The sequence below is a fragment of the Heterocephalus glaber genome, unplaced genomic scaffold (assembly GCF_053883595.1).
Source record: "Heterocephalus glaber isolate CG9 unplaced genomic scaffold, H.glaber_assembly_v1.0 deba00001004, whole genome shotgun sequence".
NCBI lineage: Eukaryota > Metazoa > Chordata > Mammalia > Rodentia > Bathyergidae > Heterocephalus > Heterocephalus glaber.
In genome coordinates this window covers 1,944,642-1,968,660 of record NW_028258179.1, presented here as the reverse complement: position 1 = coordinate 1,968,660, position 24,019 = coordinate 1,944,642, and the positions used below count along the sequence as shown (strand labels likewise).

Below are 24,019 nucleotides of genomic sequence, written 5' to 3'. Positions count from 1 at the left end.
CTTTCCACATCCCATTTCCTTCCCCTCCCTGCATCTCTTGATTCCCTTTTCATTTAAGAAAGATATATCTCTCTACTTCCTATTATCTTTATGTTATTTTTTTCTTTATTTATAATTTGGGTTTCTTGTACCAGCAAAATCATTTTTATTCTATCTCATGTCATGGAAGATTGAGATGGCTTTCAAAAAACACAGTAAGATAAGAATTGAAAAGTAAAGGTCAATGAAAAACTAGAGCTTTGAAGATCAAAGCTAAAAGAAAAGACTGATGCAGAGAAGCATACATTGTGCAGCCCCACTCAGCAATACAGTGGCCAGAAAAGTTGACTGTCAATCAAAGTAAGATGCAACAAATTATCAGACCGACTTACCATTGTATTCACAGTATTATCACAGTTTGTTCAGGTGATTTTAGCAAGGAGTACTACTAAACAGTGGCCCCTCTCAGTAAACAGGAATAACTGATTTCTTCTCGGGCTCTAAAAGACAATCATAGAGATTCTGTGTCCCTCTCACTTTTAAATTAGTTTTAAAATATACAGGGGTCTACATGTATCCAAATCAATACGTAGTAATATAAAGGAAGGTCTTGCATGTTACTCAATTTTACATAAATGTTACAATTCTACATCTTGCTTTCTTTTCTCATTTTGTTTCTGAGGGCATAGGCATGTTGGATCCAGCTCATTTAGCTCTTTAACTGCTGGTTAGTATTGCATCATATGAAAATACTACCATTTATTTACTTAGTAAATTTTTCATTCAAAATGTGCCACTGTTAACAATAATAGCAATCAATATCCTTGTGTGTCTTTCCTGGTAGAAATGTAAAAGTTATTCTGAAACTAGAATTTGAAAATTCAATTGCTGAGTTGGGCTATACCCATAGCTGAAAAGACATTACTTCATTGTGTTCCAAAGCAGTCATATCGATTTACCCTCTCAACAAGTATGTGATAGTTGCTGTTTCTCTGAACCTTTACTAACCCCTTTCTTTATACACACACACACACACACACACACACACACACACACACACACACACTGCTAACCAGAAGGATACAACATGGTACTTGTAATGACTTATATCTAAATGTCCCCCAAAGCCACAATGCCCTATCCACTGAGCATTCCAGAGCTTCAGCTTGAACCTGACTTAGCAAGTTGGAACACCAACTCCAGGTATCTCTCTTTAATAAGGTCCTTATTCAAAATCTTATTAATACATTGAAAAATCCAACTGGCAAAGTCTGACCCTGCGCTATAGACAGAGAGCCCTCCCTGTCCCTGCTTGTGGTGAGCTTCAGGGAGCTTAGCTTGTGTCCAGCACCCTGCCAGGTCTCGGTCACTTTGTTGGTGCTGTCCACTACCTCCATTTCCTGTCCTGATGACAAAGCAGCTCAGCTGCTGGTTTCTGTCCCCAACATGAACCTTAGTGGAAATTAACAGTAGGAGGAAAACTCCTGGATTTGAAGAATCAATGAAAATACAGGAACTGTGAAGACTTTCAAAGCTGGGGTGTGCATAGGTGGTGGGAGGGTGTATTAGTCAGGTGTCCCTGGACACAACGCCCGGCACTCACAAAATAAAGGAGGAGAGGTTCAATTTGGTTCATGGTTTCAGGCCATGGCTGGCTGGCTCCAAGGCAGAAATCTCCTAGTAGAAGGGTACGAGAGAGCAAAGATGCTTCGTTCACAGTGACAGGGAAGCATATCAGGGGGAGAGAGCCAAACCCCACGACCATGGCCCCATGAACCACCTGAGACACCCAGAAGAGTTCTCCACCAGCCCCGTGGTGGACCCCAAAGCCAATCGAGTTGCCCCTCACCCTAACCCCACAGGGACTGCCTGTGGACAGGTCAGAGAGAAGCTGAGGCAGTAGCAAAGGCATGAAATGGGGATTCTTGGAAGTTCATACATCTCCTTCAAGCCACCTTGGAAAGATCCCTGTCAGGGCAGAACAAAAGAGCTGCTGGCAAAAGGAAACTGCAGACTGGCCAGGCCACCTGTGACTCCTTTCCTCATGTCAGCCGAATTGCTCCATCCCCAGGCAGAAACAACCCAACCACGTTAATCCGAAGTTTTAACCAGATCCTGTCAGGATAGTAGATTAATCCCCCCAAAAAAAAATTAGCCAGAGCATATCAAGGAGAAAGGCAGGCATCTCAAGGAAGTGGCCCCCTCCTGAGGAATAAGGGGGTACACTGTCTCCTGCAAATCTCATAACCAGAATGAATCACTCACTATAACTTCCTGTGCTGTTTCCTATCCATGCAATGGGTACAATAATAGTGCTTCTAACACAATCCAATCTATAGTCCAGGCGAATTCTCAGAAGAGTGCCTGAACTTAAAGGGTGAAGTGATGTTCACATTGGCTGTTGTAGTTTCTCCTGTTCCTACTAAACCTCCAGCCTTCTAAATCATGAGTTTTATCTTCCTTTCCTTGCTTATTTTTAACTATAGATATTGATGCACTGTAGATCCAACTTCTGCTTTCCTAGCTCCCACACATATCTCAAACTTCCGTGTTCCTCATACTTGTGCTCTTCCTGGAACATTTGCCCCAAACAAATCCCCTGCCAAAGTCTTACCAACTCCCCAGTCCTAATCTAAAATGTCCCCTTCTTCCTGAAACTGTTCCAGTTCTTTTGAATGACACCCACTCCCCATGCAGCAATGCGCAGTCCTGTCCATGACTCATGACATCAGCATGGACCTGTACCATGTTGTTATCATTCTGCAGCATGTGTGGGCACTCAGAGGTGACTGGGTTCTCTAGTACACAGATACATAATCACTGGGCATTCTTGAAGGGCACGCCTCACAGAAGGTCATAAATAATGGCACGTTAATGAAAATAAATATAGAAATAAAAAGGACACACTTCAGATGATTTTTGAATTTTATTAAGACATTTTTAAGACATGCTCTAGAGTGATTCTGTGACTACAGAAAGAACATTTCGTGTTTGGTACAAAAAGATGAAGTAATGCGTGGATTTTTTTTTTAAAGAAAAAGAGTTTAAAGCAGAAAACACAGTAGAAACCACTATCAGAATTCACTAACCTTAATAATCAAGACGCCCTGAATCTTGCTCCGTGGATGTCACTCAGTAGGAGGTAAAAGGAAAAATTAAACCACAGTGTGTCAGATCAAGGAAGATCCTGCTATAGAGAGCAGGTGCTGTACTCAGGGCAAGGAGAGGCAGGAAGGGAGGGAGGGAGGGAGAGGCAGGAAGGGAGGGAGGGCGCCCCAGCCCCGGAGCCAGCTGACTCTCAGCAGCACCGCAGAGCGGACTCACCCAGAGAGCAGGACGGCAGCAGCTGCCCAGAGCCGGCGGCCGCCTAGCAGCAGCACTGCTTCCTGCAGCCGCACTTCTGCTGGCAGCAGCAGCTCTTCTGCTGGCAACAGCCCTTCCCACAGCCGCAGCCACAGGAGCGACAGCAGGTGCGGCGGCAGCAGTAGACGACCACAGGTTTGCAGCAGCAGCTACAGCAGCCACAGCAACCACCACAGCCGCCACCGCAGCCGCCGCAGCCGCCGCAGCCGCCACCGCAGCCGCCACCGCAGCCACCGCAGCCACCGCAGCCACCACAACCTCCACAGCCACAGCAACCCATGGTGTCAGTAGAGAGAACTCAGGCAAGGCGAGGAGCAGACAGAGGACTCAGGAGACAGAGGGAGTCTGACGCCCCCTGCTGCTGGGGCCCCTTATGTACCAACTCCAGGTGCCCAGCCCTGAAGACGCAGCCACTTCCCTGTTGTCGCTTCCTGCACTTCCCCTCAGAGACCTCACGAGCCCTTTCGCAGCTTCCTTGTTGACAGCGGGCCAGTTATTATCGCTGTGCTGAACTTTACTCCTCTCTTGGATCGGTATGGAGAACAGACACCTTTTCATAGGTTTGCATTCAGGAGAAATTACACGTGCAGGCATTTTTTCTCCACACCTTAGAATAGCGCCCGGCACATTGCAAACGCTCAGGAGCAGCTTTTGAATTACACAAGGGCTGAAAATTTTCAAGAACAATCCTGTGGGAAACACAGGAGACTTGGAACCGAAACCAGCCAAGAGCCCTGTGCTTTCGTTTACACTCCGAGGTCACTGTAGGCCAGGCAGAGCATCGTTTTCCTCTCTGTACAGATTCACCACAGGTCCCCAAGTTAGCCAAAACCTCCCTGAAAGAATTAGCAAAACACGAGAATCAAAGGGACAGCATAGGTCTCCTGAATGCATTCTACCTGCTGTTCAATCTTTTTGTAGCTCTCTGGGATTCTGCGTTCACCAGGAGAAGCGACTGACATTTAAAATCACAGCACGATAGCTGTATGATGTGAGATGCTCAAGTTATAATCTTCTGCCTACTCGTAAGTCATCGGCCAAGAGTGAGGCTCCTGCTTGCGGTTTATCTGTTAAAAGCCTGGGAAGACAAACTGAGAAAACTTTCACCCGGTGTCCAGCCTCCTCGTGGGGCTCCTCGGTTTACTGAGACCCAGGTTTCAGCCCATCCCGTGCCCATGGAACTGTGGTCCTAGACGTGGGCCTGAGTCCACCCCTGGGGCTCGGTTTCCGGCCTGGGGCGGCTGCGCTGCGGTACTGAGTCCACCGGGTTACAGTTTTGCCTGATAATCTTCAGACTGCAAGGCTGCCTGCAGAACTGAGGCGCTGAGCAGTCCCAGAGGGGGCAGCCGCTGCACTGTCTCTCTTGGGCTGACGTGGAAGGTTCTGGATCACAGATGACCCCGCCTCACGGGGGGACGCTTTCCCTCGCGGCCGCTGCCCCTGAGTTCACAGCTGGCTTGTCTTGGATAAGCGCCCTGTTTGAAACAAGGAGGGGAAACCTTCACACACCCTCCCTCGACACGCTGCTCGTCAAGCTGGAGGCTTAGGGTTCTTGGGGCTCAGCATTGTTTGCTTTGCTCAGCACCCTGAGAAGCTCAGCTGTGTGCACGGCATGCTCTTGACTCATCTACGCCGGCCGCTGTGTGAAGCACAGGGTCACACTCACGCCCTGAAGCTAAGTTGTCCGTAGCCATCATTTGTCCACTTCTGCACTAAAGATGCACCCCGTATAATTTCACTCATAAAAGGAAACTCCAGGGCCTTTCTAAGAGACTGCAGTGCTACTCGCAGAGACCTTGTGCTGCCAGGGTCCTGGAGAAGGAAGTAAACAAAAGGTCTTGTGAGACCTTTCCATGGAAACGGGGCTAAAAATAAGGGATGAGAGCAGCATATAAGGCGTCTCCCAGCAGCAGGGGGCGCCAGACTCCCTCTGTCTCCTGAGTCCTCTCTCCGCTCCTCGCCTGAGTCCTCTCTACTGACACCATGGGGTGCTGTGGCCGTGGGGGTTGTGGTGGCTGCAGCGGTGGCTGTGGCAGCTGTGGCAGCTGTGGCGACTGTGGCGGCTGCGGTGGCTGCACCAGCTGCACCAGCTGCAGGTGCTACCGCGTGGGCTGCTGCTCTGGATGCTGCCCCTGCTGCTGCGGGTGCTGTGGGGGCTGCTGCAGCACCCCCGTGGTCTGCTGCTGCCGCCGCACCTGCTGTCGCTCCTGTGGCTGCGGCTCCCGTGGCTGCGGCTGTGGGAAGGGCTGTTGCCAGCAGAAGTGCAGCTGCCAGAAGCAGTGCTGCTGCTAGGTAGATGGATCTGCAGCAGCTACTAGGGCTCATCTGACTCTCTTTGCCTAGGAATTTTTCCCGTCCATCCTGTCTGCTCCGTATGTCTGCCTGTCATCTGGGACTTATGATATCTTCCTTCTTTACCATTTTCCTTCTTAATCATTTTTTAAAAGATGGTCACATGGGCACCTTATACAGTGCCATTTGGAGACAAAGATGGAGAAGCCCCTTGTTATTCTTCCATGGTGGCTATGGCACTTAGCAGGGTGCTATTTCACCTACACTGTGGCCTGGCCTCTGCCCTGGGCAGTGTCAGGGTAGGGGTGGGAGAGCAAGCGAGGGGGTTTCTTCAATCTGGTCCTTGCTGATCTATCTGCCCTCCTGTGTGGGATGGATCTCTTTGGGCTGTGTTCAGAACTTTGGTTTTGTGCTGTTTTTCTCTTTTTGGTAGCCCAAGACTTCCCACTTGAAAAGTGTCAAAACCAACAGAAATAGTTAAATTCAAGGATGTGAATACCTTTCAGCACCTAAGCACCACCCTGTGGGATCAGAATAGTGGGGTCTGGATTCTTGGTCTTTTATTCCCAGCTTGTGTTCATGCTTTTGTCTGTTAGTATCTTTCTTTCCTCTGAGTACCATGGGTTTCTGATAACTCTATTGTCGCTTTGTATTTCTAGTTATTGCCAGCAATCTTCTAAGTGTCTAATAAACTGTGCTACATTATCCTTAAAATGTTGACTCATAAAAGCCTCTTATTTGGTGGTTACTGGATTGTTTTTTAGGGAGAAAAAATAACTCCCTGTTTGGCTTGAATTTAATGTGGGCTTGAACTTCTTCATTAATGGGAGAGTTCCACTAATCTACATGAAAATTTTAAATGTTTTATCTGTTTTAAATCTATACTGTTACAGATATTTCTTTTATTATTATTTTTTTTTTTTACAAAAATAGGCTTAAGGAAACTGCAGTAATAGCCAAGTACACACACACACACACACACACACACACACACACAATTTTTTGACAAAATTTAGCTCAGGCATCAGACTTTCTGCCCTTGGTAACCATGCAAATTCCTTCTTAGGGAAACAACTTCATGAGCATGTGGATTTCCTATACAATTTAAATTCAACTTGAGAATAGTACTTTTTCTTTTTTGTCATGGCGATTTCTTCAATTGAATTTAAAATGTTAGTTTACTCACAGAGATGAATCCGTCAGATAGTTAGCCAAGAGCACATCTACCAACAATCTAAATATTCTAAGAGAACACAATAATCCTCCTCATTTAACAGCTCATTTTCACATTAGATATTGGAGCTCTGAAGATTTTAGATGAATTCTGCACAATTTAGGTGAATATTGCAAATTTTTGCAAAAATGAATTTCTCATGGGAATCACACTCACACACACTCACACACACCACTACCACCAGGACGGCCAGCGTCTGTTTGCAGTAAATGGAGATGGATAAAGAGCTCATCTTTCACACATCTCTTGAACAGCTTTTTTTCTTAGTCCCCCTAAGTTATTTTTGGAAATGAATTGCAAACTGCTGGCCTGAAAGTAGAGAAATAGTCAACACTGACTGTACAATATTGAGAATGCTAAAGGGTACTATTTCTAGGACAGCAGTTAGGAAATCTTAGCATAAAAAAGTACATGCCCTTGAACTCAGAACTTTTATATATTCAACAAAGACATATTATTCATGATTTTTTGCAGTACATGGAGTACAAGACTAGGAAAAATGAAAGTATCTCCTATAAGGGCCAGATTAAATGACATATCCACATAGAGTATCACTTCATAGTTCTTAAAAATAGTGAATCTTGGAAGCACCTTATATGTCTACTGTCAGATGAATGGATAAAGAAAATGTGGTAGAGGTGAACCTTCCGGGCCACCATACCATTGCTGCCAGAGCCTAGGAGGTGAGCAGTGCCAGCCGCACACATCCTTCCTCCCCAGCTGCCCCTCCCCTTTGAAATGAGAAGACACACAAACAATCTCAAAACCAGACTTCCAGATCACCTAAAGCAACATCAAACGGAAACGACATGGAACAATCTGATACTCAACCACCTTGACTCCCTGAACTGGCAACAAAAGAGGATCTGGAAAAAACAAAATTAGAAATAATTTCTCAGATAACAGCAGAGATTGTGTCCATAATAAAAGATATAATTAATACATCTAGAGAGGACACAGATAAAAAAATAGAGGGGCTGAGGAACATGATGGAATCCCAACATAGGAAACAAATGGAATCCGAAAAATATATGCAAACAGATTTCCAAGAGATTAAAAACTCCACTGAAAGTTTACACAGCAGAATGAGCCACTGTGAGGACAGAATTTCAGATGTAGAAGATAAGATTGCAATTAGTGACAAGGAAAAGCAAAATTTCTTTAAAATACTAAGGGACTATGAGAAATCAATCAGAGAGATACTAGACTATGCAAAGAAGAATAGTATAAGACTGATTGGAGTCAATGAAGAAACAGGAGAGAGTACAGATGACACAAAAAAAACTATTCAAAGAACTGATAGCAGAAAACTTCCCAAGCAGGGGAAAAGAACTTGACAGACAGATAAGTGAGGCATATAGGACTCCAACTAACCTTGATCAAAAAAAATTTACACATAGGCATATAATTGTTAAGATTCCAGAAACTCAACAGAAGAACAAAATTCTACAAGCAGTTAGAGAAAAGAAACAAATCACATACAAAGGAAAGCTCATCAGAATCACAGCAAACTTCTCAACGCAAACCCTTAAGGCAATAAGAGCTTGGAGTGATGAATTCCAAGCCCTAAAGGAAAACAGCCTTCAACCGAGATTGATGTACCCTGCAAAACTACCTTTCAAAATTGATGGAGAAATAAGACACTTTCATGAGAAAGACCATCTTAGGAACTTCATGAATACCAATCCAGCACTCCAAAAAATTTTAGACAATATCCTAGGGAAAGACAACAAGGATCACAAACCCAGGAAGCCCAGCAGAATCAGGCATGACAAGAAATTAAATGCAAAGGGGCAGAATCCAACAAAAGAAAAAGTCATGACAATGGTAAGTCAATGCATATTGGTTATAACCATCAATGTTAATGGTCTCAATTCACCAATCAAAAGAAATTGACTGGTAGAATGGGTCAAGAAGCAAGATCCAACAGTATGCTGCATACAAAAAACACACTTAAAAAAGAAACTCATAGGCTGAAAGTTAAAGGGTGGAAAACAACACTCCATGCAAAGGGAACTTGAAAAAAAGCAGGAGTAGCTATCCTCTTTGCAGATCAAATGGATTTCAAACCAACACTGATTAAGAGAGACAAAGAAGGATGCTACATCATTGTAAAGGGAACAGTCCAAGAGGAAGAGATGACAATCATAAACATATATGCACCAAACACTAGTGTCCCCAACTATATAAAACAATTACTAACAGACATTTAAAATCAAATAACCACTAATACTATAGTAGTGGGGAACCTCAATACCCCACTGTCACCAGTAGATAGATCAACTAGACAAAACATAAGCAACAAAATACTAGAACTCAATCAAAATCTTGAACAAATGAACTTAACAGATGTTTACAGAGTGTTCCACCCCACAAAATCAGAATACACATTCTTTTCAGTGCACACGGATCGTTCTCCAAAATAGACCACATAATCACTCATACAACATGTTTAAGTCAGTGCAAAGGAATTGAAGTTATCCCCTGTATGTTATCAGACCACAGTGCAATGAAATTGGAGAGCCATAGCAAAAGAAACCACAAGAATTTCATAAACACATGGAAATTGAACAACTCACTTTGAATAAGCAATGGGTCACAGAGGAAATTAAAGAAGAAATCAGACAGTTCCTACAAATAAATGACAATGACAATACAACATATCAGAATCTATGGGACACAATGAAAGCAGTCTTACGAGGGAAATTCATAGCAGTGAATACTCAGATTAGGAAAACAGAGTGAGCCCAATTAAACAACCTGATGCTGAAGCTCAAACTTTTAGAAAAAGAAGAGCAGGACAACCCCAGAGCTCATACAAAGGGGGAAATTATAAAGATCAGAGGAGAGATCAATGCAATGGAGACTAAGAGAACAATCCAAAAAGTCAATGAAGCCAAGAGTTGGTGCTTCGAAAGAACAAACAAAATTGACAAGCCCTTAGCCAACCTTATCAGAAAAAGGAAAGAAAAGGCCCAAATCCATGCAATTAGGAATGAAAAGGGTGAAATTACAATGGACATAGCAGAAATCCAGAGGATCATCAATACCTACTTCGAGAAACTATATGCCAATAATGTGGAAAATGCAGAAGAAATGGACAGATTCCTAGATGTATATGAATTACCAAACTTGAATGAAGAAGACCTAAAAATTCTAAACCCAATATCTGTCAATGAAATTCAAAATGTAATTAAAAACTGACCAAGAAAAGCCCAGGTCCTAATGGCTTTACCGCTGAATTCTACAAGATATTTAGAGAGGAACTACTGCCACTATTGTTTAAACTCTTCAATGAAATTGAAAGGGAAGCAATACTCCCAAATTCATTCCTGGAAGCAAGCATCACCTTGATCCCCAAAGCAGAGAAAGACCCAACTGAAAAAGACAACTATAGGCCAATCTCACTAATGAACATAGATGTAAAAATCCTTAATAAGATACTGGAAAATAAAATGCAGAAGATCATCAAGATCATACACCCTGACCAAGTGGGATTCATCCCAGGGATGCAGGGATGGTTCAACATATGCAAATCAATAAATGGAATACACTATATCAATAGAGTCAAGGACAAAAACCACCAGATCATCTCAATAGATGCAGAAAAAGCATTTGACAAAATCCAACATGCATTTATGATAAAAAAAAAAACCCTACAAAAAATTGGAATAGACAGTCTCTACCTCAATCTGATAAAAGCCATCTATGAAAAACCAACAGCCAATATCATACTAACTGATCAAAAACTGAAATCTTTCACACTAAATCAGGAACAAGACAAGAATGTCCACTATCACCACTCCTGTTCAATATAGTCTCAGAAACATTAGCTACAGCAATTAGACAAGAGAAAGAAATAAAAGGAAAAAAGATGGGAAATGAAGTCAAATTATCATTATTTGCAGATGACATAATACTCTACATAGAAGACAACAAGAACTCCATCAAAAGTCTTCTAGACTTAATAACGATATTCAGTAAAGTAGCTGGATACAAGGTCAACACATAAAAATCAATAGCTTTCCTCTACACAAACAACAGACTCACTGAGCAAGAAATAGAGAAAACAGTTCCTTTCACAATACTATCCAAGAAACAAATGCTTAGGAATCAACCTAACAAAAGAAATCAAAGACCTCTTCTCTGAAAACTATAGCATTCTGAAAAGAGAGATTGAAGACAATAATCAGAAAATGGAAAGACATCCTTTGCTCCTGGGTAGGAAGAATCAGCATAGTGAAAATGGCCATAATTCCAAAACTGCTATATAGATTCAATGCAATCCCAGTTGAAATTCCAGCAGCATACTTCACAGACCTTGAGAAAACAATTCAAAAATTCATTTGGAACAAGAAGAGACCTAGAATAGCAAAAGCAATTCTAGGCAACAGAGACATGGCAGGAGGTATCACAACCCCCACCTTCAAACTATGCTACAAAGCTACAGTGATTAAAAAAATACAGCATGGTACTGGCAAAGAAACAGACCCAAGGACCAGTGGAACAGATTAGAAGATGCAGAAACAACTCCAGACACATTCAGCCACCTCATCTTTGACAAAGGAGCCAAACACCATCACTGGAGGAAAGATAGCCTCTTTAATAAATGGTGCTAGAAAAATTGGGTCTCAACTCGCCAAAGGTTAAATCTAGACCTATATCTCTCACCATGCACTAAACTAAAAGTGAAATGGATTAAAGATCTAAATATTAAGACAGGAACACTGAACCAGCAGGAACAGAGGTTAGGTAGAACTCTTGAAGACATTGGTGTAGGAAAAGATTTTATGAACAAAACCTCAGTTGCCCGTGAACTAGCACAAACAATAAACAAGTGGAAACTCTTCTTATTAAAAATCTTCTGCACAGCAAGAGAAACCACCAGCAGTGTGAAGAGACAAACCCACAATGTGGGAAAAAATTTTCACCTGCTGTTCCTCAGACAAAGGTCTACTATCTACAATCTATAAAGAACTTTAAAAAATTCAGACCTCCCAAATTGAAAGACCCAATCCAAAAATGGGCATCTGAAATGAACAGACATTTCTGAGATAAAGAAGTAGAAATAGCAAATAAACATAGGAAAAAATGTTCTGCATCACTGGTCATTTGAGAGATGCAAATTAAAACAACATTGAGATTCCACCTCACCCCAGAAAGAATGGTTGCTATCATGAAATCAACCAATAACAAATGCTGGCGGGGCTGTGGGGAAAGAAGAACACTGCTCCACTGCTGGTGGGAGTGTACACTGGTGCAATCACTGTGGAAATCAGTACGGAGATACCTCAAAGAACTAGGACTGAAAGTCCCAATTGATTCAGCTATTCCCCTGCTGGGTATCTTCCCAAAAGATTTAAAAGAATCATACCACAGTGATATATGTGCACCCATGTTCATAGCAGCACAATTTGTAATAGCTAAAACTTGGAAACAGCCCAAATGCCCATCAACTGGAGACTGGATCAAGAAAATGTGTTTTTTAATAAAACAGAGTACTACTTAGCCATCAAAAATGAAAAATTAGAGACATTTATAGCTAAATGAATGCACATTGAGGCGATACTCTTAAGTGAAATAAGCAGGACACACATGTGTAAATACCGAATAGTTTCTCTACTGTGAGAAACTGAAAGTGTAAATGAGGACTAAAAGGTGTAATAGATAATGTGAAATAGGAAGAAAAAGAGCAAAGGGGAAGGGGAAGTGGGAGGGGTAGGAGAAAGGAAAGAAGGGAATGGGATTAATATGAGAAAATGAAAAAATGGAAACAAAGTCTTTGTAAATAGGGAGGGATGGAGGGGTTGAAGGGAGAGCAGGGGAATGGGGAAAAAATAAGAACCAAGAGAGATTATGTAAAGGTGCAAAGTTCCAATGATGAATGGCATTATATTGTATACCTAAAATTAAATTAATAAATAGAATTACATTTAAAAAAAAGAAAATGTTGTATTTATATACAGTGGTGTATTACTCTGCTATAAAAAAGTATAAATGAGTCATTTGTAGGAAAATGGTTGCACCTTGAGATCATAATGCTAAGTGAAATAAATCAGACACAAATGTTAAATATCACATGGTTTGTCTTATATAAGAAACCCAGAGTATAAATAATTTCAAGTGCAAAAATAAAAGGTAAATGATAGGAAATAAAGAAATAGACTATATGGAAACAGGAAGGGGACCTCAAGGCTGGGGCAGACAGGAGGGAGGGGAAGGGAAAAGGAAGTATAAAGAATCAAGATGTGGTATGCATTTGTTCAGATTCCCCACAGTGAATGTACTTATTATGCATTGAAAATGTATACTAATAAAAAGGGAGGGATGGCGCACCAGATCTCTATAAACTAAGAGGACTAAGAGGCGTTCAAAAAGAATGTAGGTTATGCACATCTGTGCTCCATAGGCTTCTTTATGCTTCTTTCTCCCAGGCCAATCCCACTCAAGACCCCTTAAAGATATTACAAGCCCTTAAACTACCTCAGTTGATATAGAATAGGACAGAAACCCAATCTTAAGATAGAGAAACAGATTCAAAGATATTGAAGAACATTTTTAGGCCAAACATCTGAAATCACGTATTAAACAACAACAGTAACAGAAAACAATAAAATTGGCCCTGCCTTTCTCTGTATATTGGGCTACCTTCTCACCTAGAAAGTAAACAAGGAGAAACTGAATAGCGTCTATAATAACTACTGTCACCATCTTATCGTGTATCCTTTCATCATGTTCCTGTGCTTTATTTTTTTCCTCATATCTTTATTTTGGAAAATCTCAAAACCTCAGGAAAACACCAGAGATGATATGTTAAGATTGTTTGGGCCACTTGCTTCCTACCTTTCACCCTTGCCCAAGATCACAGGAGGACAATTACTTCTGATCTCAATAAACCCACCCAGGTCCTCCTGACCCTTGAAGTGTTGTCTTTCAAGCATCCCATGGGTGTTATATAACTATTACTCCTTGGTGAAATGTGTCAAAGTCTGCCCTATTTGTTTAGAAGTTGCTCCTCCAGCTCAGGACTATAATTGGATTGGAGCACCTTTTGCAGAGAGGTTGTGAGAGTTGGCTTGAACAAGAGCATGCATGCTGCCCATCCCCGAGGCAAGCAGCCACCAGTGTCTGTTCAAAGCAAAGAGACGCGTGTTCCCAAACAGCTTCACGTGGGCACAGCAGAAATAAATCCAGAGCAACACAATCTGGGAGTGGGAGCTCTGTGCCTGTCTCTTGCAAACTCACCTGCCGTGTGGCCAAATAATCAAAGGGCGTCCTTGCTGTGTAATTGAAGCCTCCACATCCAGGACAGAACCCTGCCACAGACTTTTATATGAAACCTCTCCTGCTCTCACCATGGTTTTATGGGTGACCCAATTACAGGAGGGAAGATAATCACATCCTCTGATTTATGTGTTAGAAACTGGATTCTTGTTCCTCATTAGCAGCATCTCTTCCCCCCGCACATGGCTTTGCTGTACCTTTCCCAGTGACTCTCTGGCCACAGCCTCGCCATCCTTTCAGTCCCATGGGCCACAAAGACATCGGTGCCACCCCGAGTCCTGTTTTCCTCTCAGGCTGGCCCTGGATAAATCATCACAGATCACTCAGTGCACCCCACCCTGCGAGGCTCCCTCCGAAGGGTGCAGGCACCTCCATGGCCCCTCCTGGGGTCACTTCTCAGCACACTATTTGCAGTAATCCCTGCAATCCCAATCTTTCCTATTCTGCTTTATTTTTCCCATAAAGTATTCCACATTTTATGCAGCTTATTTTTTAAGGCCACAGAAAATAGACCACAATCTCTTTGGTTCACGGTGCACCAGAAGAACAGCCTTCTTTAGAAAATGCTGCATATTTTAGTTACCTAACAGGTCAGGGCCTTGATCATAAGGTTTATCACAACACAACTCCCCCTCTTGCATCCCTGTCCTCCAGCCCCCACTCCAAAGCCTGCATTCTCATTCTGTTGCTTTTCTTTGGAAACGGTTTTATCACATCTATGTGCATTCCTTTCTGTGACTCTACTCGAACATGTTTGTTCATCTAGTCTCTGGAGGATGGGAATTCCCATCGTTCCCAGGGTTTTATTCTTTTGGGCAGGATTGCTGTGAGCATTCTCACATGTGCCTGCTGGAGTACATGTGCTGAATTCATACACACTCAGGAGCAGAAGCCCAAGTCTTGGAAGAAATGAACCAAATGAGCAGAGGCAAAGGCTATTGTTTTCTCATTGTTTGCTATAGCAAACCGAGCTGGCCATCACCTCTCGTAGCTTGGCCAAAACTCACAGGCAGGCAGAGGAATGGGGAGGCTTTCCATAGCGGGAAAGGAAGGCTTCAGGTACACCCAGGTGAAGGCTGCGTGAGGAAGTCATAGACAGGCTAACTGGAAGTGGGACCTCTCTGTAATTGATAGAAGAGCTTCTTTGGCTTTCTCTGGTTGGTCCTAAATTGATTAAAAGGGGACAAGAATTAATTAAAGAAGCTGTCAGTTATTAATCAAGTCTTAGCCATTTGGGCAGATTGTCCTCATTGGCAGCCTGGGCCATTTGTGACAGATAATCGGCCTAATTTCCTGTAAGTCTTTATTGCCTGCTGCTCTGGTGAAGAAAGATAATGGATTGCTTTCCTGGACTGCTTGCTGTGGAGTGTAGGCCAAAGTTCTACCTTGGTTTATAGCCTAGCCACTGCTCATATCTAAACAGTCTCTGACATGCTGTATAACGTACTTATTATTCATTATACGTATGTTCTGTCTCCTGTACTAGGTTATTAGTTCTATGAGGGCAGACATTAGTATCTGCTTTGTTCCTTGACATACTCTTGGTGCCTAGAGCAGTGTGTAAGCACACTTAACTACCCAATAAGTGTTTGTTTCTAAAATGAGTGGATTTAATGTACCTACAGAATTATGCAACTGATGCCTATATATTTTATTTTGCTGTTATCCTCAGAAGTGAAGATAACTGTAGGGAACAGGGAAAGGGGACATTACTAGAACGCCTGCACTAAGTCCTCGTCTCCTGTGAGCCACAGCAGCACAAATTGACTTACTGTACAGGAAAGGCAGAAAAAATGAGACTTGGAGAAGAAGCTGAACTTTGGGCCTGATCAGTGCTGCTCTGGGCAGCAAAGAGGAAAGCCCCCACTTTACTGCACCTTTTATTCAGTACATCTGGAGAAACACATGTAACAAATGACTTGCAGAGGTTCAGTACATCGGGATAAACAAGGTGTAACAATCCAAGAACAATGAGGAACTGAGTAGATGAAGATTTTGTTCCTCCCAGGATGTCTTCAGCTGGTGTAATCTTGTCCTGGAGCCTCACAGCATCACTGGATCATCGAGGTCTCAGTTATGACTGGGGCCAGAATGGAATGATGTCTCAAAATGCCGTAGCTGGCCTACAGGCAGGAGAACCAGGCCTAACCAAATGGTTTTTCCCTAAAATCATGTAGCCTTGCCCCCGACAGAGGACCATTCACATCCAATCCTCCTCCAGTGGTGCAGCCATGGCACCATCCTCACCTCATTTGTGTCTCTTCTACTGTGCCCCACCAGTGTCTGGCATCAAGTTGGTGACTGGCAGATATTTGATGGAGAATTTGAAGTAGGATTCATCTACTCCGTAGAATTATGTGGTCTTTGGAGACTCACGTTAAGACTGACACTGACAGGCAGTGACAGGGAATCGCCTATCCCCAGCCAGAGCCCACAGTAGCTGTTCATCTTCCAGGTGCATCTGAAGACAGCCCCGACAGGCTGGAAGCACTCGCTTTGCCTGAGCCTTGTGAAGCCCTCCCCACAGTCTCTCATGGGAGCAGCCTGCATTAGTACGTGATGTCCCCCGCACCAGCCTCCTCTGCCATTCTTTTCCAGGCATTATTTCTGAAGAGCTGACTCTCTGGGAGGTTTTCCAACAGGAGAGAGGAAGGGCAGAGACAGCTTTGATTCAGGGTGAATAAACAAGTGGGAAGCAATCCCGCATCTCAGCCCCAGAAGAGCTGCTGACCCCACAGAGAGCGCTTCCACTCCTTCGTCCATCCCTTACTGTGCTCCTAAGGGACACTTCATGAGAAAATGTGCGTTGGGGGAGAGCACAGTGTTCAGAGACCAATCAGCCACTGCATGTAGTTTCGCTTTCCTGGGACTCAGAGTTATGGTATGAAGCCACTTTTCATGACCTCTTTTCTTTCCTTTATTTATTTATTTTTATTTTTGGGGGGTGCTGGGGATGGAACCCTGGGATCTCAGTGTGCTGGACACACAGTTACCACTGAGCTGCATTCCTGGGCCCTGTAAATTTTATTTTGTTTGTTTGTTTTATTTGTAGTACTAGAGATTGAACTGGGGCTTTTGCAGTGAGCTACATTCTCAGCCCTTTTTAATTTTTTTACATTTATTTTTTGTATTCTTCACTTTCAGACAAAGTTTCACTAAGTTGCTAAGTTGCCCAAACTAGGTTGGATCTTGTGATCTTCCTGTCTCGGTCTCCCAGTGTGCTGGAATTACAACCCTATGCCACTACGTTTAGCTTCCTTTTCACTTTTGATTTTGAGACCTGGTCTCACTAAGTTGCCTAGGCTGGTCTTGAATTGGTAATTTTCCTGCCTCCTGAAGGGATTACAACTGTGCATGGCTATTTTTATGTTTTAATGATGTTCTCATTCTTTAAGATGGAGTCTCAATATTTTGCCCAGCCTGGTCTTCAGCTCCTGAGTTTAAGTTCAGCAAGTAGCCGAGACAACATGAGTGCACCACTACACTCTGTTTCTCAGAATGTTCCTACCTGTAATAGAATACAATCAAGGCGGACAAAGTGTTTCATCCCTTACCACTAGATTTACTCAACTATGACCACACTAGGATGTTGAGACCATAATCAGCCAGACAGTTAACTAGTACTGATAATGAGTGAAGAAAATCTCATTGAACTGTGATCAAATTTTAATCTGTTATTAGAGCCAAATTAAAATAATCATGACCTAAAATGATCTACATTATTTTAGGTGCTGCAGTTGAACTGACTACAGACACCAAGGTTACAATCTATTAGAAGATAGACATCACTAAAGGTAAAGAGAAGGCAATGAAGGATGAGTCCATTACTCATTTTTCTGGATCTTTATTCTCACTTAAATAAGAGAATAATTGAAGCCACCAAATCTTAACAATATGGTGAAAACCAATTAGAAACAGATCATCTGTGATTATTCTAAATCCGTCTCAAACAAACATCAAGAATCCTGCTTACGTAGGTTTAAGTGCACTTTTGGTTAGACGTCTTAAAATGAGAGAAGGGAAGGAAACGTTGACCGGTTTTTGATGCCAATTTCATGTGCTTTATTGGGAAGAGATCAACTTAGGTTTACAGAAACAGAAAATGCTAGGTAGGACACAGAGAAGAGAAGCTAAAAACTAGAAGAAAAGGAATAGAAGCAAACTTTCCAACAGTGCAATTTCAGGGATTGAGTATCAGTACTGTTTTGCTGGCTCATGTTCTGGCTGGCAATTGAAGGACGGTGGTGTTGTGCTTTCCGATAGAGGCGGAATCTCAGCGACCATGGGAAATGGATGAACCGTGCCCACATTCAAAAGCCAAGGGAAGAAAGGGAAACTCGTTAACAAGAGTTACCTGCAGTGTGTGTCCACAGGCCAGGCCGGGGCTCTCTAGCAGCAGCACTGCTTCTGGCAGCCGCACTTCTGCTGGCAACAGCCCTTCCCACAGCCGCAGCCATGGGAGCCGCAGCCACAGGAGCGACAGCAGGTGCGGCGGCAGCAGCAGACCACGGGGGTGCTGCAGCAGCCCCCACAGCACCCGCAGCAGCAGGGGCAGCATCCAGAGCAGCAGCCCACGCGGTAGCACCTGCAGCTGGTGCAGCTGGTGCAGCCACCGCAGCCGCCACAGTCGCCACAGCTGCCACAGCTGCCACAGCCACCGCTGCAGCCACCACAACCCCCACAGCCACAGCACCCCATGGTGTCAGTAGAGAGGACTCAGGCGAGGAGCGGAGAGAGGACTCAGGAGACAGAGGGAGTCTGGCGCCCCCTGCTGCTGGGAGACGCCTTATATGCTGCTCTCATCCCTTATTTTTAGCCCCGTTTCCATGGAAAGGTCTCACAAGACCTTTTGTTTACTTCCTTCTCCAGGACCCTGGCAGCACAAGGTCTCTGCGAGTAGCACTGCAGTCTCTTAGAAAGGCCCTGGAGTTTCCTTTTATGAGTGAAATTATACGGGGTGCATCTTTAGTGCAGAAGTGGACAAATGATGGCTACGGACAACTTAGCTTCAGGGCGTGAGTGTGACCCTGTGCTTCACACAGCGGCCGGCGTAGATGAGTCAGGAGCATGCCGTGCACACAGCTGAGCTTCTCAGGGTGCTGAGCAAAGCAAACAATGCTGAGCCCCAAGAACCCTAAGCCTCCAGCTTGACGAGCAGCGTGTCGAGGGAGGGTGTGTGAAGGTTTCCCCTCCTTGTTTCAAACAGGGCGCTTATCCAAGACAAGCCAGCTGTGAACTCAGGGGCAGCGGCCGCGAGGGAAAGCGTCCCCCCGTGAGGCGGGGTCATCTGTGATCCAGAACCTTCCACGTCAGCCCAAGAGAGACAGTGCAGCGGCTGCCCCCTCTGGGACTGCTCAGCGCCTCAGTTCTGCAGGCAGCCTTGCAGTCTGAAGATTATCAGGCAAAACTGTAACCCGGTGGACTCAGTACCGCAGCGCAGCCGCCCCAGGCCGGAAACCGAGCCCCAGGGGTGGACTCAGGCCCACGTCTAGGACCACAGTTCCATGGGCACGGGATGGGCTGAAACCTGGGTCTCAGTAAACCGAGGAGCCCCACGAGGAGGCTGGACACCGGGTGAAAGTTTTCTCAGTTTGTCTTCCCAGGCTTTTAACAGATAAACCGCAAGCAGGAGCCTCACTCTTGGCCGATGACTTACGAGTAGGCAGAAGATTGTAACTTGAGCATCTCACATCATACAGCTATCGTGCTGTGATTTTAAATGTCAGTCGCTTCTCCTGGTGAACGCAGAATCCCAGAGAGCTACAAAAAGATTGAACAGCAGGTAGAATGCATTCAGGAGACCTATGCTGTCCCTTTGATTCTCGTGTTTTGCTAATTCTTTCACGGAGGTTTTGGCTAACTTGGGGACCTGTGATGAATCTGTACAGAGAGGAAAACGATGCTTTGCCTGGCCTACAGTGACCTCGGAGTGTAAACGAAAGCACAGGGCTCTTGGCTGGTTTCGGTTCCAAGTCTCCTGTGTTTCCCACAGGATTGTTCTTGAAAATTTTCAGCCCTTGTGTAATTCAAAAGCTGCTCCTGAGCGTTTGCAATGTGCCGGGCGCTATTCTAAGGTGTGGAGAAAAAATGCCTGCACGTGTAATTTCTCCTGAATGCAAACCTATGAAAAGGTGTCTGTTCTCCATACCGATCCAAGAGAGGAGTAAAGTTCAGCACAGCGATAATAACTGGCCCGCTGTCAACAAGGAAGCTGCGAAAGGGCTCGTGAGGTCTCTGAGGGGAAGTGCAGGAAGCGACAACAGGGAAGTGGCTGCGTCTTCAGGGCTGGGCACCTGGAGTTGGTACATAAGGGGCCCCAGCAGCAGGGGGCGCCAGACTCCCTCTGTCTCCTGAGTCCACTGTCTGCTCCTCTCCTTGCCTGAGTTCTCTCTACTGACACCATGGGTTGCTGTGGCTGTGGAGGTTGTGGTGGCTGCGGTGGCTGCGGCGGCTGCGGTGGCTGCGGTGGCTGCGGTGGCGGCTGCGGTGGCTGCGGTGGCTGCGGTGGCGGCTGCGGTGGTTGCTGTGGCTGCTGTAGCTGCTGCTGCAAACCTGTGGTCGTCTACTGCTGCCGCCGCACCTGCTGTCGCTCCTGTGGCTGCGGCTCCTGTGGCTGCGGCTGTGGGAAGGGCTGTTGCCAGCAGAAGAGCGGCTGCTGCCAGCAGAAGTGCGGCTGCAGGAAGCAGTGCTGCTGCTAGGCGGCCGCCGGCTCTGGGCAGCTGCTGCCGCCCTGCTCTCTGGGTGAGTCCGCTCTGCGGTGCTGCTGGGAGTCAGCTGGCTCCGGGGCTGGGGCTGGGGCGCCCTCCCTCCCTTTCTGCCTCTCCCTCCCTCCCTTCCTGCCTCTCCTTGCCCTGAGTACAGCACCTGCTCTCTATAGCAGGATCTTCCTTGATCTGACACACTGTGGTTTAATTTTTCCTTTTACCTCCTACTGAGTGACATCCACGGAGCAAGATTCAGGGCATCTTGATTATTAAGGTTAGTGAATTCTGATAGTGGTTTTTACTGTGTTTTCTGCTTTAAACTCTTTTTAAAAAAAAAAAAATCCATGCATTACTTCATCTTTTTGTACCAAACATGAAATGCTCTTTCTGTAGTCACAGAATCACTCTAGAGCATGTCTTAAAAATGTCTTAATAAAATTCAAAAATCATCTGAAGTGTGTCCTTTTTATTTCTATATTTATTTTCATTAACGTGCCATTATTTATGACCTTCTGTGAGGCGTGCCCTTCAAGAATGCCCAGTGATTATGTATCTGTGTACTAGAGAACCCAGTCACCTCTGAGTGCCCACACATGCTGCAGAATGATAACAACATGGTACAGGTCCATGCTGATGTCATGAGTCATGGACAGGACTGCGCATTGCTGCATGGGGAGTGGGTGTCATTCAAAAGAACTGGAACAGTTTCAGGAAGAAGGGGACATTTTAGATTAGGACTGGGGAGTTGGTAAGACTTTGGCAGGGGATTTGTTTTGGGACACATGTTCCAAGAAGGGTGAAAGAGTTACAGATAGGAAAATTCAAGACCTGTGTCGGAGCTCAGAAAGAACTGTAATTTATAGTGTATCAATAGCAATAGTTAAAAATAAACAAGGAATGGAGGATAAAGCTTTATGATTTGCAGTTTAATAGGAACGGCAGCCCAAATGAGCTTCACTTTGCCCATTATGGTCAGGCACTCTTCCAAGAATCACGTGTGTCATAAATCATATGGTGATACAAGCACTCTATTAATGTGTCTATTGCATAGAAAACAGCACAGAACATTAGCAAGTAACTTGCTCAAAGCAGTAGCAGTGCTGGTGGACCTGCTGCATACAGCGATGCAATGATCCTAGGAGGCTTAGGCAAGGTGACATCTAAGAATGTGGCACTTGCAGCACTAGTTAGACTTTGCAAAACTGAAGCTGTGTCCTAGCAAAAGCATCAAAGCCCTAAAACAACAGCAGAGTGGGTATGGTGATAGGAACCAAAGGTATGACACAAAACCAAATAAATGAGGGCAATGTCTACAAATACAACAGATGACCACAATGATCTAACAATACAAAGAGTGGTAAAATAATACATTAAACATTTAAATGTAAATTTTTACTACAGTAAAAGACACACTACCATTAATCCACCTCAAAGCACTTTCCCCTGCTTTGAGCACACTTATCCCATCATTCTTGCCACTTTCTGAACCAGTTTTGGAAGCACTCTCATAAATATACAGGATGTGATCAAAACACAGTGAATGCTGCTGCCAAATGTCACCCAAATGGAAAAGCAGCCTTGTAAAAATTTTACAGGGTATCCTTACTCAGTGTATTCTCTGGATCTGGCCCACGTGACTGCTGGTTCTTCCCCAAAATCACATGACCCTGTCGGTAGGGTCAGTCCTGACCTATGGGAGGGGAAAATTTTTACAAAGTAGCGATATCAGCCTCTGTGCATCACCTATAGTTCTGGTGTAACTCTGTAACACAAATAATACCTAACCAGACTGTAAAATGTTAGTGTATGCCCGTGTAAGGGAGAGGTATGAAAGGGTGCAACCATGCCATGTTCAGTGCGCAGCTTTTGGATATGAAACCTCTGAGTCAGTGCTGGCACGAATAAAGCTGCTTCCTGGGGAAAGGCCTTGGTGTATGAGGCCTCTTTCTACATGAAAATCTCACATTTCCGGGGGCTGTGGCCAAGATTTGAAAACAGTGTCCTTCCACCTCCTCTGTTGGTCAGAGTGCCAGGAGATGCAACCTTACCTGGCACCAGTGGACTGTTTGATCGGTAGGGGAGATCAGCCCCTCCCAAGGTGCTGGGGCAAGAGCTCCAGATGCACAAGGGAACCTGGAGCCCCAGGGACCAGTTCAGAGAGCACCACCCACCAGATGTGGTAAGAACAGCTTTTGGCTTGGTAGTCCTGCCTTTGAAGAGGCAGAAGGGGAGACTGATCACCTCCCAGAGCTGCCTGAGGAAGTTTCACTGAAACTGAAAATCCAACACTCAGGAACTGGGAACCAGACTGAAGTAAGGGAATTTCTGGAGTAGTTCAGCGCCCCAAGGCGTTGGGTGCTGGGCGGTGAATTGGAGTCATTGTGTGTTTGCATGTGAATGAGATGGACAGTGGGAAGGTTCTGTCGTGACCGCTGAGCCGAAGCCAGTGTTGAATCCCAATCCACGCTTCCGTGCAATCCGTGTACAGCTAATAGTGACAACAGGCCCCTAGGAGATCCTCCAGTGCTAAGAGGCACCAGAAATATCTCCAGGAGGAGAGTAGCCTAGACTGAGGAAGTGAGCATGGGACCCTTCCAGTTAAAACCCTTCCCCTTCCCTCTTCCTCCTCCTGTGCACAAAAGTCGTCTTTTGGAGGGAGGAAATGGGTGGAAAGCAGAGAAAATTGTGTATGTTAAAGGCTTTTCAAAAGGAATATTCAGGTGACTGTGGTGTTAAGCTGCCTCCTGGAAAGCTCCAGACCTTCTGTGAAATGGATTGGCCATCGTTTGGGGTGGGATGGCCCACTGAGGGCTTCTTGATAAGGACATAATTAGCCAAGGGTTCCAGGTTGTTGCAGGGGAGCCCAGCCATCCTGACCAATTTCCTTACATTGACTGTTGGCAAGACATCTCGGTGTACACTGGAGATTGAGCCTCGGGCTTTGGGGACAAACAAAATGGGAAATAAATGTGCTTCTCAGTTAGGACAGGTTAGGCATTCAAGGAGCTCAGGGAAAGAAATATCTCTGATAGTCCCCTTGGATTGATGTTAAGGACTTGGGGTGACAACCCACGGGCAATAAAACAAAAAGAAAGCTACCGTGATAAAGTACTGTTGTTTCATTTGGCCACAAACCCCCTCTCAGCCTATCCATCTTCTGGCT

At 44.7% G+C, this 24,019-nt stretch overlaps 1 long non-coding RNA gene across 13 annotated transcripts in view; it reads right to left on the bottom strand.

Annotated features, from left to right (window-relative positions):
- The window catches only part of LOC101716033 (uncharacterized), a 76,199-nt gene that overhangs the window by 29,837 nt on the left and 22,343 nt on the right, over window positions 1-24,019 (bottom strand). Inside the window, exon 3 of one of the 13 annotated variants that reach the window (XR_015450551.1) lies at window positions 372-479. The exons of the other annotated variants lie outside the window; for them this stretch is intronic. This is a non-coding gene — a long non-coding RNA (uncharacterized LOC101716033). The remainder of the gene's footprint in view (window positions 1-371; window positions 480-24,019) is intronic. 13 annotated transcript variants of the gene reach the window in all.